This window comes from Protopterus annectens, chromosome 2.part1, assembly GCF_019279795.1.
Source record: "Protopterus annectens isolate FY-2018-M chromosome 2.part1, PAN1.0, whole genome shotgun sequence".
Taxonomy (NCBI): domain Eukaryota; kingdom Metazoa; phylum Chordata; order Ceratodontiformes; family Protopteridae; genus Protopterus; species Protopterus annectens.
Window position 1 is genome coordinate 1,895,742,323 of NC_056729.1, and position 17,991 is coordinate 1,895,760,313.

General features: G+C 39.9%; 1 long non-coding RNA gene across 1 annotated transcript in view; it reads right to left on the reverse strand.

The window, feature by feature from the left end:
* The window catches only part of LOC122794688, a 137,404-nt gene extending 126,595 nt beyond the window's left edge, over window positions 1-10,809 (reverse strand). The window contains exon 1 of the long non-coding RNA XR_006363676.1: window positions 10,619-10,809. This is a non-coding gene — a long non-coding RNA (uncharacterized LOC122794688). The remainder of the gene's footprint in view (window positions 1-10,618) is intronic.
* Window positions 10,810-17,991: the final 7,182 nt, after the last annotated feature.

Consider the following 17,991-nt stretch of genomic DNA (forward strand, 5'->3'; position numbering starts at 1 on the left):
GTTAACCTACAAGCTACCCTAAAAACTATAGACCAATAACTTGCCTAACGAAGACATATAAACTATACACTGGAATTCATGCCGACAGAGTTTATAGTCATTTAGAAGAAAACTCAGTTATGGCAATAGAACAAAAGGGTAATAAAAGAAAGCCATATGAAACAAAGGATCATTTGTTGTTAAATAAAGTCATAGTGGAGAACTGTAAAAAGGGGAAGAATCTAACTGTGGCATGGATAGACTGCAAAAAAGCATTTGACAGTATTCCACATTCATGTATAAAAGAGTGCTTAAAATGTATAAGATACACCCTATACTGATAAACTACATCACAGCAACAAAGAAACAGTGACAAACCACTTGGTGAAGGAGAAATGATTATTCCAGGGATAAAAATTCAAAGGTAGTATTCCAGGGTGACGCTCTGTCACTGCTGTTTATTTGCTTTGCCCTTAACCCATTAAGCTGTCTACTTAACAGATTAGGCCATGGCTATAATTTGCCCCCAGAAAGCAAAAAAGTGTAAAGACTTCTCATCTTCTCTTTGTTCTTTACTATGCTGAGTAAATATGGAAAGATTCCTCTCAAGATTGGAGTAATGTACTTTTAAACCTGTCTTTAAGGGAAAGGGGAGTAGGAACATCCTAGAGTTATACAGACCCTTAATTTTACTTTTATGTTGTGGAAAAATAATGAATTAAATTATTGACAGAATTGAAAAAGGCAAAAAGACAAAACTGAAAAAGTTGGGACTTGAAACCATATATCAGCATGCATATGTTGAAAATATATCTATTACCACTTTTAACATTATATTCTATAACAATATAATAACAGGTATGAATAAAAAAAATGTGCTATTGTAATTTATACAGTTTTAAACTCAGCATTCGAAAGGGTCATACACAAAATGCTGATCAAAAGATTAGAACTATTGATGTAATCTTGATAAGATGGATAGCTCCATGGCTTAGCAATAGCACATGGCAACTATCATACAGCAAATGGGCTGGTGAAATTGGAGGTTACAGTCAATGTGTCCCACAGGGCTCTATCCTCTATATGTGTTTGGATTGTATCTTTTAGATATATATTTTTCACCTGAGGTGTTGTACAGTCTGTATCCAGATGACATGAAAATGGGTTAAGTGATTACCATTTTACAGACAGGGTATCCATGAAAAATAAATTGATTAAATTGACCATTTGGCACAGGAGAATAATATGTTCATAAATATATCAAAAACAAAGCATATGAGATTTGGGAGACATAAATTAAAAACTCACTATTAAATATAGCACACACTGATTGAAACCGTAGATTTATTTAAGGCCATGGGTACATGGGTAAATCCAGATTTGAGTTTCTATAATCATTTTTGAGTTTCTCTAATCATATCAACCAATTGGGTAATGATATTTACAGAAGTATATGATCTTTAAAATATTTATAAAGTCTAGGAAACTAGAAATAATGAAATTGATGTTTATTTGTTAAGTTACATTAGACCCACACTTGATTATGGAATAACAATATGGAAACCTTATAAGAAAACAAGCATGAGTAAACTGGAAAGAGTGCAGCAGAAATATGCCAAGATTGTCCATGGATGCGAAAATGTAAGTATTTATAAAAGCATAAAATATAAAAACGTGTACAGCATGTCATACAGATATTTAAGAGATGACCTTATTCGGGTATATAGGGCATTTAGAGACAGATCAGCCCCCTTTTTCCCATTTTTTTCTACCAGGGGTCAGGGTATCGTGTTTACTGTCATCAACTGTCTCTATTCTGTGCCACACTCCTGCCATCTTCAACACTCATGCATGATTGTCACAGATCTTCTTTCAAACAATCCATCCACCTCTTTGCTGGACGTCTTTGCGCCCTCTTACCTTCTTCTTGTCTGTCCCAAATCTTACTCACCAGATTGTCTTCTACTTTTCTTCACGTGTCCAACCACCGTAATCTGTTCTCTTTGATATTTTCTGCAATTGGAGCGACTTTGGCTTTTGCTCTTATGTCCTGATTTCTTCATCTGTCCCACAGTGTGCATCCTACCACACTTCTCAGCCACTTCATTTCCATCACCTCTAGCTTCTTCAACTGTTCTGCCTTTACTGACCAGGTTTCTGTACCATACAGTAGTACCAGTCGCACCACTGTCTTGTACACCTTACTTTTCAGCTTCTTTGGCATTCTTCTGTCATAGATTACACCTGACACTCTATGCCAGTTGGCTGCAGCCCCTCTGATTCTAGCGTTGACCTCTTCATTCAGACTTCCCTTCTTCTCAACCACCCCTCCCAGATACTTGAACCTGTTTACCTGTTCCACTATCTTCCCTTCTAGTTCTATTCCCAGCTTCTTCTGATTTCTCCAGTTTTCTGCCATTACCACCATCTTATCTGTGCTTAGTTTCATCTCATGTGCCTTCAGTTTTGCACAGCGCTGGGCTCAGGGCTGAACCCTGGTGTACACCCACTCCCACTGGGAACCCCTCTGTGAGGCTGAACACTGTTCCTACTTGAGTCACTGGGTCCTTGTACATAGCCTGCACTAATTCTACCAATATTTCTGGGACTTCAAACCACCCAGATCAGCTTTCTTGGGACACTGTCAAATGCTTTCTCCATGTTTAGAAATGCCCAGTTGGACTCTCTCCTCATCTCTAACTTCTTCTCAAGTAACTGTCTCACTCCAAACATCGAGTCAATTGTGCTGCATCTTGATTTGAATTTGAACTGCTCATCTCCCATCTTACATTCTACTACTCTTCATATCCATTTATCAATCACTTTCTCCAGAACTTTCATGCAATGTGATTGGAGTTTGATACCTCTAGACTGAAGAAACTCCAGCTCTATTCAGTCGCATACCATCTGCTCAGAGGTGACATGTGCCTGACATACAAGGCCATGTCCAACCCGGAATTAATGGACATGCTCCACCTCAAAAAATCCAAATCCACCAAAACCACTAGAGCAAGCGACTTAAACCTTAGCACGGATATAAATAGGACGTGCTGGAGGGATAGATTTATCATTCAGAGACTCCCTATGCTGTGGAATAAAATCCCGGTCCATGTGAGGCAGAGCACCTCGCTGACTCTGTTCAAGAGAAATCTAGACCTGTGGATGGGAGATCGTAGGTTTACCCCGGGAATCATCTCTGGGTCACTGCTGGACAGAGGCACAACAAACTAATGGGCACAGTATTTTTTCATATAAGGGGTGGCGTAAGCCACAATAATTTGGGCTAGGCTTATAAATGCCTTAGGGCAGATAGCCTAGTATAAACCTATGAACCTATGAACCTATGTACTGCCCACAGTTGCATATGTCCCCTTTAATCTTATGCACTGGCATGTGTATGCTCATTCTTCAGTCATTTGAGATATACCTTTCTCTCCACACTGCTATCAGTACCCACAGGAGCCATTTCTCTCCAATCTCACCCATCTTGATCATATCTGCTGTGACCTCATCTGACCCTGCTGCTTTGCCTGACTTCATTTCTTTAGTGCTGTTCTTACTTCTTCTAGGGTGGGCTCCTCTTCTTCTCTCATCATAGGCTGTTTCTGGGGCGGTACAGCTTCTGTGGGGTTTTCGTCATTCAGAAGTTGCTGGAAATACTCCTTCCATCTGCCTTTGATGTCCTCTGGACTGGTGAACAGGTTATTGCTGGCATGCCTTATGAAGGGTGTCTGACTATCTTCTTTATCTTTCTATCTAACGTGATATAGTTTCTTTGTGCCACTTTTTCCAGAAGTTGGTAGAGTGCCTCCGATGCCCTATTCTTTGCTATTGCAACTTCTTTCTTAGCTTCTTTGTTAGCCAACCAGTAGTAATTCTTAGCCTGGTCACTCTTTTCTATCTCCCACTTCTCCCTGCACTCCTTCTTTCTTTTGATGACTTACTGGACTTCTACATTCCACCACCAGCTTTCCTTATGTACCTTATTTCCATCCCTGGCTCGGCCACATATCTTTTCTGTAGTCCTAACACATGCTGTTTTAGGTGCTGCCATTCTTGTTCAACTCCACCTATTTGCTCCTCTTCTTGGGGTGCTAGTGCCCCGAGTAATTCCTACTGTTGTACTTTCTCTCCAGTCAACTTCCAGGTCTTCAGCCTGATCTCTGTTGACCTGGATTTTACTCCAGTGCCTTTTCCTTACAAGAGGGAAGTCTACCTGAGTTGCATGTTGGCTACTCTTGTATGTGATCTTCTAAGGGAACCATGTGTTGGCTACTATCAAGTCATTTGTCAGACAGACGTCTAGAATGGCTTCTCCTTTATTTCTGTTGCCCCACTCATGTGGACCCAGGCAGTTCTCATATCCTGTTCTGTCTGTCCCAATATGTGCATTCAAGTCACCCATTATCAACACAAGTTCATGCTGTCCTGCTTTCTGCTGCTGTCTTAATGCACTCTTTTCCTCACTAGCACAACTCTGCTGTAGAGCCTAGGTTGAGATTATGAATACTGCCTTATCATTACACTGGAGTCTGATTGCCATGACTCTGTCATTTTGATATATCTCACTGCTTTCTGAAGCATCTCTCTCACCACAATTCCTGGCCATTTCTAGCCTGTCCCCCTCATGATTAGAGTCTGGATCCCAAGCCAAGTGGCATTGCTGCACTGCCCTTCCATCTCATCTGTTGGATACATGGGATATCCTGCCTCCTCTGTATCATCATGCCCTTCCATCTCATCTGTTGGATACATGGGGTATCCAGCCTCCTCCGTATCATCATGCCCTTCCATCTCATCTCTTGGATACATAGGATATCCAGCCTCCTCCGTATCATCATGCCCTTCCATCTCATCTGTTGGATACATGGGGTATCCAGCCTCCTCCGTATCATCATGACCTTCCATCTCATCTCTTGGATACATAGGATATCCAGCCTCCTCCGTATCGTCATGCCCTTCCATCTCATCTCCTGGAAACACAGGATATCCAGCCTCCTCCGTATCATCATGCCCTTCCATTTCATCTCTTGGATACACAGGATATCCAGCCTCCTCCGTTTCATCATGCCCTTCCATTTCATCTCTTGGATACACAGGATATCCAGCCTCCTCCGTTTCATCATGCCCTTCCATCTCATCTCTTGGATACATAGGATATCCAGCCTCCTCCGTATCATCATGCCCTTCCATCTCATCTCCTGATACATAGGATATCCAGCCTCCTCCATATCATCATGCCCTTCCATCTCATCTCTTGGATACATAGGATATCCAGCCTCCTCCGTATCGTCATGCCCTTCCATCTCATCTCCTGGAAACACAGGATATCCAGCCTCCTCCGTATCATCATGCCCTTCCATCTCATCTCTTGGATACATAGGATATCCAGCCTCCTCCGTATCATCATGCCCTTCCATCTCATCTCCTGGATACATAGGATATCCACCCTCCTTTGTATTATCATGTCCTTCCATGTCATCTCCGGGATACATAGGATATCTAGCCTCCTTTGATATCTCTCACTGCTTTCTGAAGCTTCTTTCACCACAATTCCTGGCCATTTCTAGCCTGTCCCTGTCCTGATTAGAGTCTGGATCCCAAGCCAAGTGGCGTTGCTGCACTGCCCTTCCATCTCATCTGTTGGATACATGGGATATCCAGCCTCCTCCGTATCATCATGCCCTTCCATCTCATCTCCTAGATACATAGGATATCCAGCCTCCTCCGTATCATCATGCCTTTCCATCTCATCTCCTGGATACATGGGATATCCAGCCTCCTCCTTCATGCCATCCACCTCCGCTGCATCCTGTCCGTGAACCTATTAAGTGTCGCATTTCTCACTTCATGTTTGGCAGGTCGGCTGGTTTTACATCCAGCTTTTGCTCAACAGAGCTATTCCAGGTAACCCAGGATGGGCAACTAGACACCGGACAACTGAACACTGGCCAGCCAGCCAGTAGCTTATTGACCCAGGCTGCTGGGCTTTTTTTTTTTTTTTTTTTTTTTTTTTTAATGGTGGCCACACACTGGCCAATAGGGGCACATATACTCCTGCTACCATTAGCAAGGGTCCCTAGCATAGGTCAGGTCCTCAACGCACTTATCACCGGCAACTACCCATGCCGATTTTGGTGACATTAGTCAACATGACCGCATCACCTAGAGCCATATTTTATACCGTCAGCTAGCTAGCCCTACCATAGCGCACAGTCTGGGATCTGTGTTCTCCTATTTTGAGGATATTGTGCACCACAGCAGATGTCCAAAGCAGTTGGTCTGTACAGCTCTTCCCCCTATAGGGCACCATGTAGAGTCTATGCTGCTGCCCACAGCTCCATTCGTTGTTGAGTCTGAGATGGAAACACTCAGCATGTTTTTTGGACGTGTGAGAAACCTAACAGAGACACAGGGAGAACATGCAAACTCCAAACAAGCATTGGTTGTAGGCCAGGATCGAACCTTGTACCTTGTGCATGGGAGGTGAAGACCTTAACCATTATGCCAACTGGTCTCTTTGGAATTATCGAAAAGTAGTAGAGAATCATCAGACAACCTATGTAGAAGATTATATAGGGATGAGAAGTGTGCTAATTGGTTCTCTGAGAGTGCAGCTGATGCATGGAACAGATTTCCAAATTACATTAAAGCAAGCACTAGTTTAGATATTTTTAAGAACAGCCTGGACACTTATCATGGGAACAAGTGTTTTGGTATATTGGCAGGCTAGAAGGATATTAATGCCTATAGGTTCATAGGTTCATAGGTAGGTACTAGGCTATCTGCCCAAAGGCATTTATAAGCCTAGCCAGAATGTGTTGGCTTTCGCCGCCCCCCTAGATTACTTGCCCGTGCCTCTGTCCAGCAGAGCCATTGAAGTGATCCCTGGGCTAAACTTTCTGTTTCCCATCCACTCATCAAGGTTTCTCTTGAAGAGGGTTAGTGAGGAGCTCTGCCTAATGTAGATTGGAATCTTGTTCTAGAGCATGGAAAGTCTCTGGGACAGGAATCTATCCTTCCAGCACGTTCTATTTGTTGTTGTGGTGAGGTTTAGATCCCTGGAGTGTGTGGCTCAAGGGGATATGGTTTTCTTTAGGTGGAGCATGTCCATCGATTCTGGGTTGGACATGGCCTTGTATGTCAGGCAGAGATCACCTCTGAGTAGGCGGTATGCAACCAAATACAGCTGGAGTTTCTTCAGTCGAGCTGCATAGGGCATTTGCTTGAGGCCAGTGATCCTCTTGGTGAGGTACTTCTGTGGTCTTTCCAGTTGTTGCAGGTGTCTTGTAAGGTACATCCCAAATGGGGCATTGTACTCTATGATGGGTCTGATGAGTGATGCATAGAGGGGCCCAATGACCTCTTTCTATCTGGATGCAAACCCTTTTGTGATTAGGTGGGCCACATAGAAGGATTTTCTAACCACTTTGGCAATGTGATTATCAAAGGAGAGGTTTCTATCTACTTGGGTCCCCAGATCCCTTATTACGTCTTCCGTATTTAGGGGGCTAACACCTATGCGGTAGTTTGTGGGTGCTTTGCTTTGTCCAAAGGGGATGACTATGCACTTTTTCGCATTTAGCTTGAGACCATGGTTTTGACACCAGGTATCTGTCTCAGTGAGACACTTTTGGAGGATGTCTGTGTCAGTTGGAGAGTCAATTATAGCCCTTAGTTTGCAGTCGTCTGTGAACTTGGTCAGCCATAGTCCTCCTGTGTTTGCCTGTACCTTTGAGAAGTATATGCCGAACAGGAGGGGTCCTAAGACTGAGCCATGGGGAACGCCACCTATATTTGAAATATTTGTATATACCTATGCATGTAATTCCAATTGGCCTTCAGTCTACCTCAACAGCCCATACATTGAATGCACATGGGAGGGTCAGAATCAGATTGTCCTGAGTTAGATTATGCAAACCATTGGGGAGATAGCTTCATTGTTGCCTATAACATGTTGTGGGTGTCATCTTGGGCTTGATTAAAGGCTCTTCTCATGCTCAGTAGCTCTGATGGCTCATCAGGCTGCACATATACATGTCCATAATTCTACCCCTTACCTGTTTCCTGTGTAGACAAAGACTGCTATCTGTGCTAGTAGTTAATGACCATTTCAAGAAGACCAGTGGTCATCAGGAAATTCTCGCTCGTTGCCATATAAGGTGAACAGTCACCATCTTGTAGTGCCACCAGTTCCATGCTACGGATAGTGTCAAGCCCTGATGTCACAAGCTAATGCAGTGGTCACCTACAATGGTCATGGCATGGCAGCTTGACAATGACACTGGAGGATAGACTTTCTGACTACTCAACACCTCCAAGAGAACATGATCACTGTATTCAGTTCTAAAGACCCCCACCTCTCCTCATAGCATCGTTACAGTGTCCCAGTGCCCATGTTTGTGATGATGACAGTACCTTACCCAACTTCTAACATTTCTATCTGATGATGTCTGATGCACAGCATGGTTGGACTATGTTTTGCCCTGCATAACTCAGGTGTGATAATGCCTGTGTCATTTTATTCTGTGTTGTCTGTGTCAGGAATTATAGCTGTGGACCAGATGTCATCTCCTAGTCAGTGCTGCAATGTATTAGACTTGTCCCTGCCTCATCTGAGGGACTGATGTTGAATGCTCCTTAGCTGACTCTCTACTGCTGTTACTATTAGTATAGGAGCCCTTCCTTCTCTCCCTAGTCTCTTGAGAAGACGGACCACCTGCTTCACTAGATTATGTGTTTCAGTATGTGATACATTATAGGTCATCCCCTGTTTCATCTGGGTGTTACAGAAGGAGGTCATAAACACATCTGTGGTATATTGTTCAACCTGAAACAGATGACAAACAACAGATTATATGTGACTTACTCCCTGTTTGGTTGGTACCTATAGGCATAGAATTCTCTCTCTCTGACTATTGTGTGTGTGTGTGTGTGTGTGTGTGTGTGTGTGTGTGTGTGTGTGTGTGTGTGTGTGTGTGTGTGTGTTTGTGTGTGAAGTTCAACAATATTTTACATAGGTAGGACTTGTGACAACTGTGACAATCAAGCAAACTGCCCAAACTGCCCACATAATGCACAGGTGCATTAAAGCAATCCCTTATGCATTAGAAACCAAATTTCAGCTAAGGAAAGTACTTCCTGTTTATGTATCATAGTCTGACTGGACAAGGTGGGCTCTTGTTGGCAAGGAGTGTGCAAGCTATGTCTCCAAAACCCCATGGAGATAAGCAGTACTGTCAAATGTTCACACAGTGGTGGCTCTTCCATCTGTAGTCCTGGAAAGCCAGATATGTTCCTTTACATGCTGTGGCATGATGTTAATGAACTGGTTCAGAATTTGTAATGCTGGGAGAGCAAGATGGCTGCCGTCCTATAGAGAGTGCTGAAACCCAGTAGAGCACCTTACCCGAACATTTTACATAAAATATAAGGGAGATAAAATTCTCTATATCACCAAATACATGGTACAGGCATAGGAGCAACTTACGGTACAAACTGGAATAAGAAATAAATCTGGATCCTCGCTAAAAAGACAGGATTTCTGCAGATAGCTGTAAGGGTCTCTGCCACATGTGAACTCTGTGCTGAATACTGCTAGGCCGAGGTAATCCTAAATTACAACACAGAAGAACTTCTACCAAATACAGTAAGTCTGATCAAACAAAATGCCTAATGATCAGGAATCTATGGAAAGCCAGACTACTAAATCAAAATTTACTACAATAAACTCACCTGAAAAGGATACAACATCTAAAAGAGCCAGAACTAGCAAAGCTGTGGAATCTAGTAAAAATGCAAACTCAAATAAAAATAAGTCAGAAAACTCCAACCTAGAAGACTTGAAAGTAGCTTTGCAACCCATTCAGGAAGCTATACAAAGCCTATCAACTCAAATCAACGCAATTGGCTCATCTACAGATAAAATACTTACAAGACTGGACAAAATAGAATCTAAAATAATGGATCACGACATTCAAATAGAAAGCATACAAAAGGAGTCAAATACCAACAAAAATGATATTCAGGAATTACAAGCAAAAATCCTGGATCTCGAAGCCAGATCTAGACGGAACAACTTAATTATAAGGGGCATCCCTGAAAATGTAGATCAAAATAAGCTGATGAACACACTGTCAGAAATCTTTGCCCTATTCCTAGGAAATGATTTAGAAGCTAACCAAATCACTATTGATAGAGCACATAGGGCTCTTAGACCATCACCAGTTGTAACTAGACCAAGAATTGTATATGCCAAGATCCTCAGCTTTCTTCATGTTAACAAAATATTACTTGCTGCCAAAACAAAAATATCTGTGGTTTGGAATGGCATGAGCATTACCATTGCTCAAGATCTACCATATCAAATTAAACTAGAGAGACAAAAGCTTGTCCCTTACTGTTCTTTCCTCATAACAAAACAAATCAGATTCCAAATGAAGTTCCCCAACACACTTACCTTTACAATGCAAGACCACAGATACTCATGCAACAACAAGGAAGAAGCAGCTACGACGTTTCTTAAAGTATTTAAAACAAACCCAGGAAAAAACGCGTTTTAAAACCCAATAAACGCTAGTTATGCTCTCACTGCCACAAGTAAAAAGAAAAGAAGATCCTTCCACATAATCTAGATTACCTGCTTTGTATAACGCGCTTCTGCTAAGCTTCTTTTTCCTCTGATGATTTCCGACCGAGGGGCCCTGCTTTTTGCATCCGAAATCAAGTGCTGGTTCCTGGGTATGATCTTCACATAATCCTCGGTCTAAAATAGAAGCTCCAGCTCCCAACAGGCTAGGTTGTCAACACTAACCTTGTGTGAAGGCTGAATTCCCAAGATGCAATGCTTCCTTAAAGCTACAGAGCCCAACTCTACACAGTCCTGCACCGAAGGAGAATAAAAATGAAAGTGAAGAGTAAAAACAACTCAAGCAACCAGAGGATACAGCAAAACTTCATGGAGGAAGCAGGCTCACACTAATATGGACAAAATACTGGATATCTCACTATACAAAGGTACTTTAAAAACTACATGGTGAATGTAAAATAGGATAGGATGCTGAAGAAATCTAAGGGCTTAATACATTTAACATTGTACTGTTTAAAGGGCAAACAGTGGAAATGCATAATATAGGGGGATCTTATGTCTGGTTGCATATTAGTCTCTGTTTATTCAGCTAAAAAAAACAGAGGCGTTTTTTTTTTCTTTTTTTTACATAGACATTAAGAGAGCAACTTGTGGATTATGGTCACAACCAGATGGACACTCAGTTTTATCTATAGTACAAGCCATAAAAAAGAAGGGGAAGGAAAAGAAAGAAAGAAAAAAAAATGTTATTTGTGCAGTTTTGATGAAAATATAGTGTTTTAAAATACTTTAGCATTGTTCAAACCCTGTATGAATACAGAGTCCGAGAAAGGAGTTCTAGATAAATTAAGGGCTCATCAAAATACAGGGTATAATGTTTTCTACATGAATGTAAATATATAGTTAACTTAGCAATTTTCTCACTTTACTTTCAAGGTGTGCTCTGCATGATGTTTCATGCTACGGTACTAGGGATAGAATAAGTTTCTATGCTCTGCTGGTATTGGTTTAACAAACTGGGATACTGGATGAATAGGGATACCCCATGGTTAAACCCTAAACAGAATTTCTATAGTATCTATCTAACAATTGTGCTTCTAATAAGAACTGGTATCCCAATCTCTTCCAGGGGGACAGAGGTAGTGGTTAGGCACTGGGATAAAGCTGGAAGAGTTTCTCATCTATATCTAATAACGTATGTATGTGTTCGGGGTCCTGCAGTGATACGGTTATTTAACAGTACAGTACATAGCTTCCGATTTGGTATTCAAGTCCTAAAGAAAAGATGTTGAAGTTAGCCTCATGGAATGTTAAAGGTTTACAAACAGATAAATTCATGCATCTTGTCTATAAATCCAATCTAGACTTTATAATGATACAAGAAACACACCTACTAAAGGAGCAGTGGGTTCACACGGCAAATAAAAATGGATCAAATCCATTATAGCAGCTGGTAATAACACCAATAAAGCAGGAGTTGCCATCATTATTAAAAATTCGTTCCAATACAATATTTTAAGACAAGATTCAGACCCAGAAGGCAGATGGTGTTATTTTATAACCAAAATTGACAAAGTAGACAAACCAATCTTGATAGTAAATGTATATGCCCCTTGCTCCTCTCAACACAAATTTATTATGGGCATCTATAACTTAATAAACTCCTTCCCAGAACACTACTACATCCTAGGGGGGGACTGGAACTCTATTCAAGACCCAAATATAGATAGAACAAACAAAAAAGCTAAATTCAACTCACAGGCCACTACTGCCCTTTTCGAAATCAAAAATGATTTTAGACTTAGCGACCTACACCTCATTACCGTCCCTCACACAAATAGTAAAGGTTTTACCTTCTTTTCACAGTGTCATAAAACTTGGTCCAGACTGGATTTCTTCTTAGTCTCGGACACCCTATTACAATTTAAACTTTCACTAGACACAGAACCTAGATCTCTATCGGATCACTCGAAAATCACCCTTACAATAGATTGGGCACATTGCAGCTCACGACATAACAATAATAGACTCTGGCACTTGAACCCTAACTTATTAGAAAAACAAGATATTAGAAAAGAAATTGACTTATTACTGGACCAATGCATTTTAGCTATTGTAGATAACACCGTTCCGTTCGATATAACTTGGGCTACCACCAAGGTATTAATTAGAGGGATGTTAATTAATAAATATGCTTTCTATAAGAAAAATATTTTCACCAAAGAAAAAAGTATTAAGGATGAAATATCTAAACTTGAGCTTAGGCTGCAGCAGTCTTATTCCGTGGAGGTAGAGAACTCCATTAATCAACTTCAAGCTAAGTTACTAGCACTACAAGCAGAAAACCTATCATTTCAAGAAATAAAAAACCTAGCCAATTACTCACAGTGGGCCCAACTCCCCTCTAGATTCTTGGCAAGACTGTTGAATCAACATAAACCTAATCCACATATCTCGGAACTTATTTTTCAGCAAAACAGTTACTCTAACTCACAAGATATAGTTAAGGTCTTCGAGAGCATATATGAAGAGGTGTACAACCCTACCCCCAAAACATTAAATGAACAGGAACTACTTTTATTTATTAATGAACTAAACTTTCCCAGGCTAGAGGTACAACAACAAACTTCTCTATCAGCTGAACTTACACAAGTGGACATCAAAACTATAATTAATAACCTCAAAAATAATAAGGCACCGGGTCCTGATGGTTTCTCAGCCGAGTTCTACAAATGCTTTAGTTCTAAGATGTTGATCATACTACATCACCTATATAATCACATAATACAAGAGGGTATCTCTGACCTGCACCTAAATGCATCCAGAACCATATTAATACCTAAACCAAACAAGGACATGACCAACCCTAATAATTACAGGCCCATTTCTATTACTAATTTGGATATGAGAATTATGGCAGCAATTTTGGCTAATAGAACTAAGACTATAATTACAAAAATTATTTCCCCAGAACAATCCGGGTTTATCAATCAGAGACAAACAGTTGATCAAACTCTAACTCTTGAAGCAATGATATCTTTATCCCTAAAGAAACAAACACCTATCTACACCTTAGCTATAGACGCTTCTAAAGCATTTGATAGAATCAATAAGTCATTTCTGACCTTGATTCTGCAAAAATTTAACTTTCCTACACAGTTTATTCACTATATAAACACTTTACACAACAGAGCATATACCACTCTACAAATTAATAAACTTAGCTCCAAAAAAATAAATATTAACAATGGGATTAGACAAGGATGCCCCCATCACCTTTCCTATTCAACCTATATATTGAGCCCTTATTCTTACTAATAAAACAAAGAACATTTCATAATATACCCCTCCTTTTTAACACTGAAATTTCTCTATCAGCGCATGAGATGACTTAAATATATATTATTCTCTTCCCAACACGGATCTTTACAAAATCAATAATTCAATAGAATTATTTTCAAAGTTCACGAACTATAAGGTAAACTTGGATAAGACAACAATATTCCCGATTAATAACTACACTCAATTCCCAACTGCAGGTACTATACCTAATATTAAAGTCAGTGACCACATACAATACCTAGGAATAGCATTCTATACCGATGCACATAATTACTATCAGGACAATGTGATTAAAACATGGAACACCATACAAAAGACTTGGTAAGATGGACACAATTGAAACTCCCCTTCTCTCTAGAGTAGCCATCATTAAAATGAATATCCTCCCCAGAATACTTTTTATATTTAACATAACCAATACACTGATCCACAATAAAGTCTTCAATAACATCCAATCAACCCTCTCAAAATTCATCTGGCATCCAAGACCCAGCAGGATAAGTTATCAAAACTTATATATCCAAAGGACAAAGGTGGGGTGGGCTTGCCTGACTTTAAACTGTATTACGAAATTACCAAAGGTAGTAGACTAATTAATATTGCAAATTACAGGAACAAATCAATATGTGGTGCCCAACCTGGTTGAAATTATATCATAACCATGTTAAAACATTACAATTTAATCCCAAGGCCCTCCCATTTCTAAAGGGAATATCCAGAAGAAGATACAAAATACAAAACGACATATGGGAACAAATTAAAATAACACAAAATCTCTTCCAATCGCTAAATCTATTAACTGCTTTTTATACTTTCCAACCATTACACCTTAACCCCAATATTCAACTAAATGAAAAGATGATTGACCTGAATTCATACCCGCTACTGAAAGAAAAGACAGTTTTAGACATTTATCTACTTAGGCAGGAATCTATAACTAATATTAGAAACAAATTTAATCTCCCGTTTAAATATACAATTATGATAAGACAACTGAAAGAAGTATGTTACAGATTTTGGAAGGATACTGACATCCCAGATCAACATATAGATACATGTAGAACACTTTGGGATATGATGACACAGAAAAAAAATGATCTCAAATACCTATAAATTCATTATCTCACTTAGACACACGAAAGAAGCTATCCACTCCAATTACTGGACAAAACAAGACCCTTCAATTACCTCCAATATAATTGCACAGACAATTCAGAAATTTTCCAAAGACATTCTCCTTCAGAAGCTCAGATATACTCAACTTATGATCCTAAACAACGCATATTTTATGCCCACAATATTAAATAAAATGTACAAAGAACTCCCACCTTTTTGCCAATTCTGCCCCTCCAAAGAAGCTGATATTATTCATATATTTTGGAGTTGTAAATGTACATTCAAACTTTGGTGTGCCTTAAGAGTCAAATTAGAGAAAATGGGCTATGAAAAATCAACCTTATCCTGGAAATTTGCCCTCTTACACGTACCTCCTATAGGAATGAAGAATAATCACACACACATTCTAGTTACAACATTTATGCTAATAAAATACTACATCACATTAAATTGGAAAGACAGGTCCAAAATAACTTGGGATGGATTCAAGCAAACAGCTAGTAAACAACTCCTGGCTCATAAATATTTATGGTATTCCATGAGGAAAAAAAGGACCCAGAAGGACACTTGGAAAATGATATCTGAACTCATTCTGACATGATTGTAACGCATATTTCTCTATGCTGCATAGCTTGATATAGATGAGAACTGTATATAGGTTATCTAATGTATATAGGTTTTATGTTTGTAGGTCTGTATATTGTTTGTTATTGTTTTATTCTCTGTTATATTGTTTTCTTGTCTTCATTTGGTTTTGATATAACCCTAATAAAGGAATTGAAAAAAAAAAAAAAAAAAGAATTTGTAATGCTAAGGCTTGCAAAATTCCTAGCATGTCCCCATCAAATCAAGGAAAGGTTCATTTTAGCTAAGATGGTTAAATCTACACATATCCTAGCATCCAGAGGAATGGGCATTCCACAAATCCTGCTTAATTCTGCTTATTTGCATTATAGTTTGACATGGAACCTTGCAGTTTCCCTGTCCACATGGAGTTGCTCCACAATCTGCTAGTCACTTAGCTCATGGTATCTTAGGCATTACTGCTCCTCCCCCATTGGTGTGAATGCCTGCAACATGCAAAATTAAAGCCACTGGCTCTGACTGGGCCTTAAAACTAGCTGCTGAGCTATAGTTGTCACTAACCCAAGCAATGCTACCCTTACAGACATTATGATGCACTGTGTAAAAAAAGGAGGTTAGACCTTATGGTTCAGTGTGCACATTTTTGTACATTTCTGAATCAGTCCTGCATTTTCAGTCCCATCATTTGCATGCATCATTGAGATAATTTACATGCAGCTTTTTATTTGCATGTCATTATGAAAGCATTTGCATAGACTGCATCACACTGCTCTAAGTTTCCCTTGCACAATTGTGCTACATTCACACAATGCCAATGCTGCTACCTGTGATAATTTGCACTGCATAAAGATTTTATTCATACTGCTTAGCATCTGAATGTTAAAAAGCAGTGCACTAGCCTTTGAAAATCATAACAGATTTCTGAGAAGAGATGTACCCCCTTAACACAAAGTTGTAAACATGAGGGCACACAAAAGTTTAAAAAAGGCTGTAAGAATGCAGCAAATAGCTTTATACAAGCTTCTTGCTACAGTTCTGCTTTAAATGCTTCAGGTTCTAGCTGCACTATGCTACTGGTCTGTTTGTTTAACTACACTGTGGTACTGGTCATCTGAACAGACCAACAGGCTGGTGCAGTTAGAAGAACAAATAGCACAGCTGCCTTTGCTATATGATCATTTTTCTCATTGCACTTTGGCATTAGTCTGTTGAACAGAAAAACAGTTTAGTGTAGCTATAAAAGCACACCAATTTCACAGGTGCATGTTCTGTTGGAACATTTTCTTAGAACAGCTAGAGCAATGGACCAGTAACACAGGCATTTAGAAGCCTACTGGGCAACTGATCTGCTTTTCGAGCCTCACTTTTCTGTTGGACAATCCAGTGCACCACAGCACAGTGTAGTTAGAAGCCTACAGATCTGATGAGTTCTTCTCTCATTAGCTTTACAGTTAACACCAAAAAAGGGACATAAATCAAAGCTATCAAAGGCCACGTTAGGGCACTGGACCAAATATTAAACGTGCGCTAAAATCACAACATGGTTGACAGTTACTCTCCAACTGTTTCTGAATTCTAGCCTATGTCTTTCTCTACATCATATAATATGACTTACTGGAGTGTTAGCTGCTTATTGCTGTAGTTAAGTGGGGTAGAGCATTTGGTCACTTTGAGATCTGAATGGTTAAGGACAAGCAGTCTTCTTAACCATTTAAATAATTACAGTCTCAGTTATGGCTGATTAAATGTCATTTCTACAGTCAGCGGTTTGATTTTTGACATGGGGGTTGACATGGGGTATGAGTGTTAATCAGTGTGTGCGTGTGTGTATATGTGCCTGTGTGTGTGTGTGTGTGTGTGTGTGTGTGTGTGTGTGTGTGTGTGTGTGTGTGTGTGTGCGCATGCGTGCGTGTGTGTGCATGTGTCTACAGGTGTCTTTATTTGTGAGTTTGTGGATGTAGGGAGGTGTGGTGGTATTGAAAATATGCATTTGCCTATAGAACTCCACAGGCATTGTTTTTTTTTTTTTTTTTTTTCCTCATCTCTGAAGAATTTTTTTTTTTTTTGAGATTAGAGGCTTGAATTGGGGGTCTATAATATATGATCGAATGTTTAGTTAGTCGAATAAGTAAACATCAGTCACTAAATGTCAAAGACCAAAAACCGCCAACGGTGGTTTCCATACAGGGAAACAAGTTTGTGGTTTTGGTTCTTTGACATTTAGCAATTGATGTTTAGTTATTCGACTAACTAAATGTTGGATCATGTAATATAGACCCTGAATTGGGTGCCACCTGGGAACTGTCCAGGGAATCAGTTGATCTAGCTACAACTCTGCACTTGCTACCTGGCTAAAGAACATGCTTCTCACTGAATGGCTC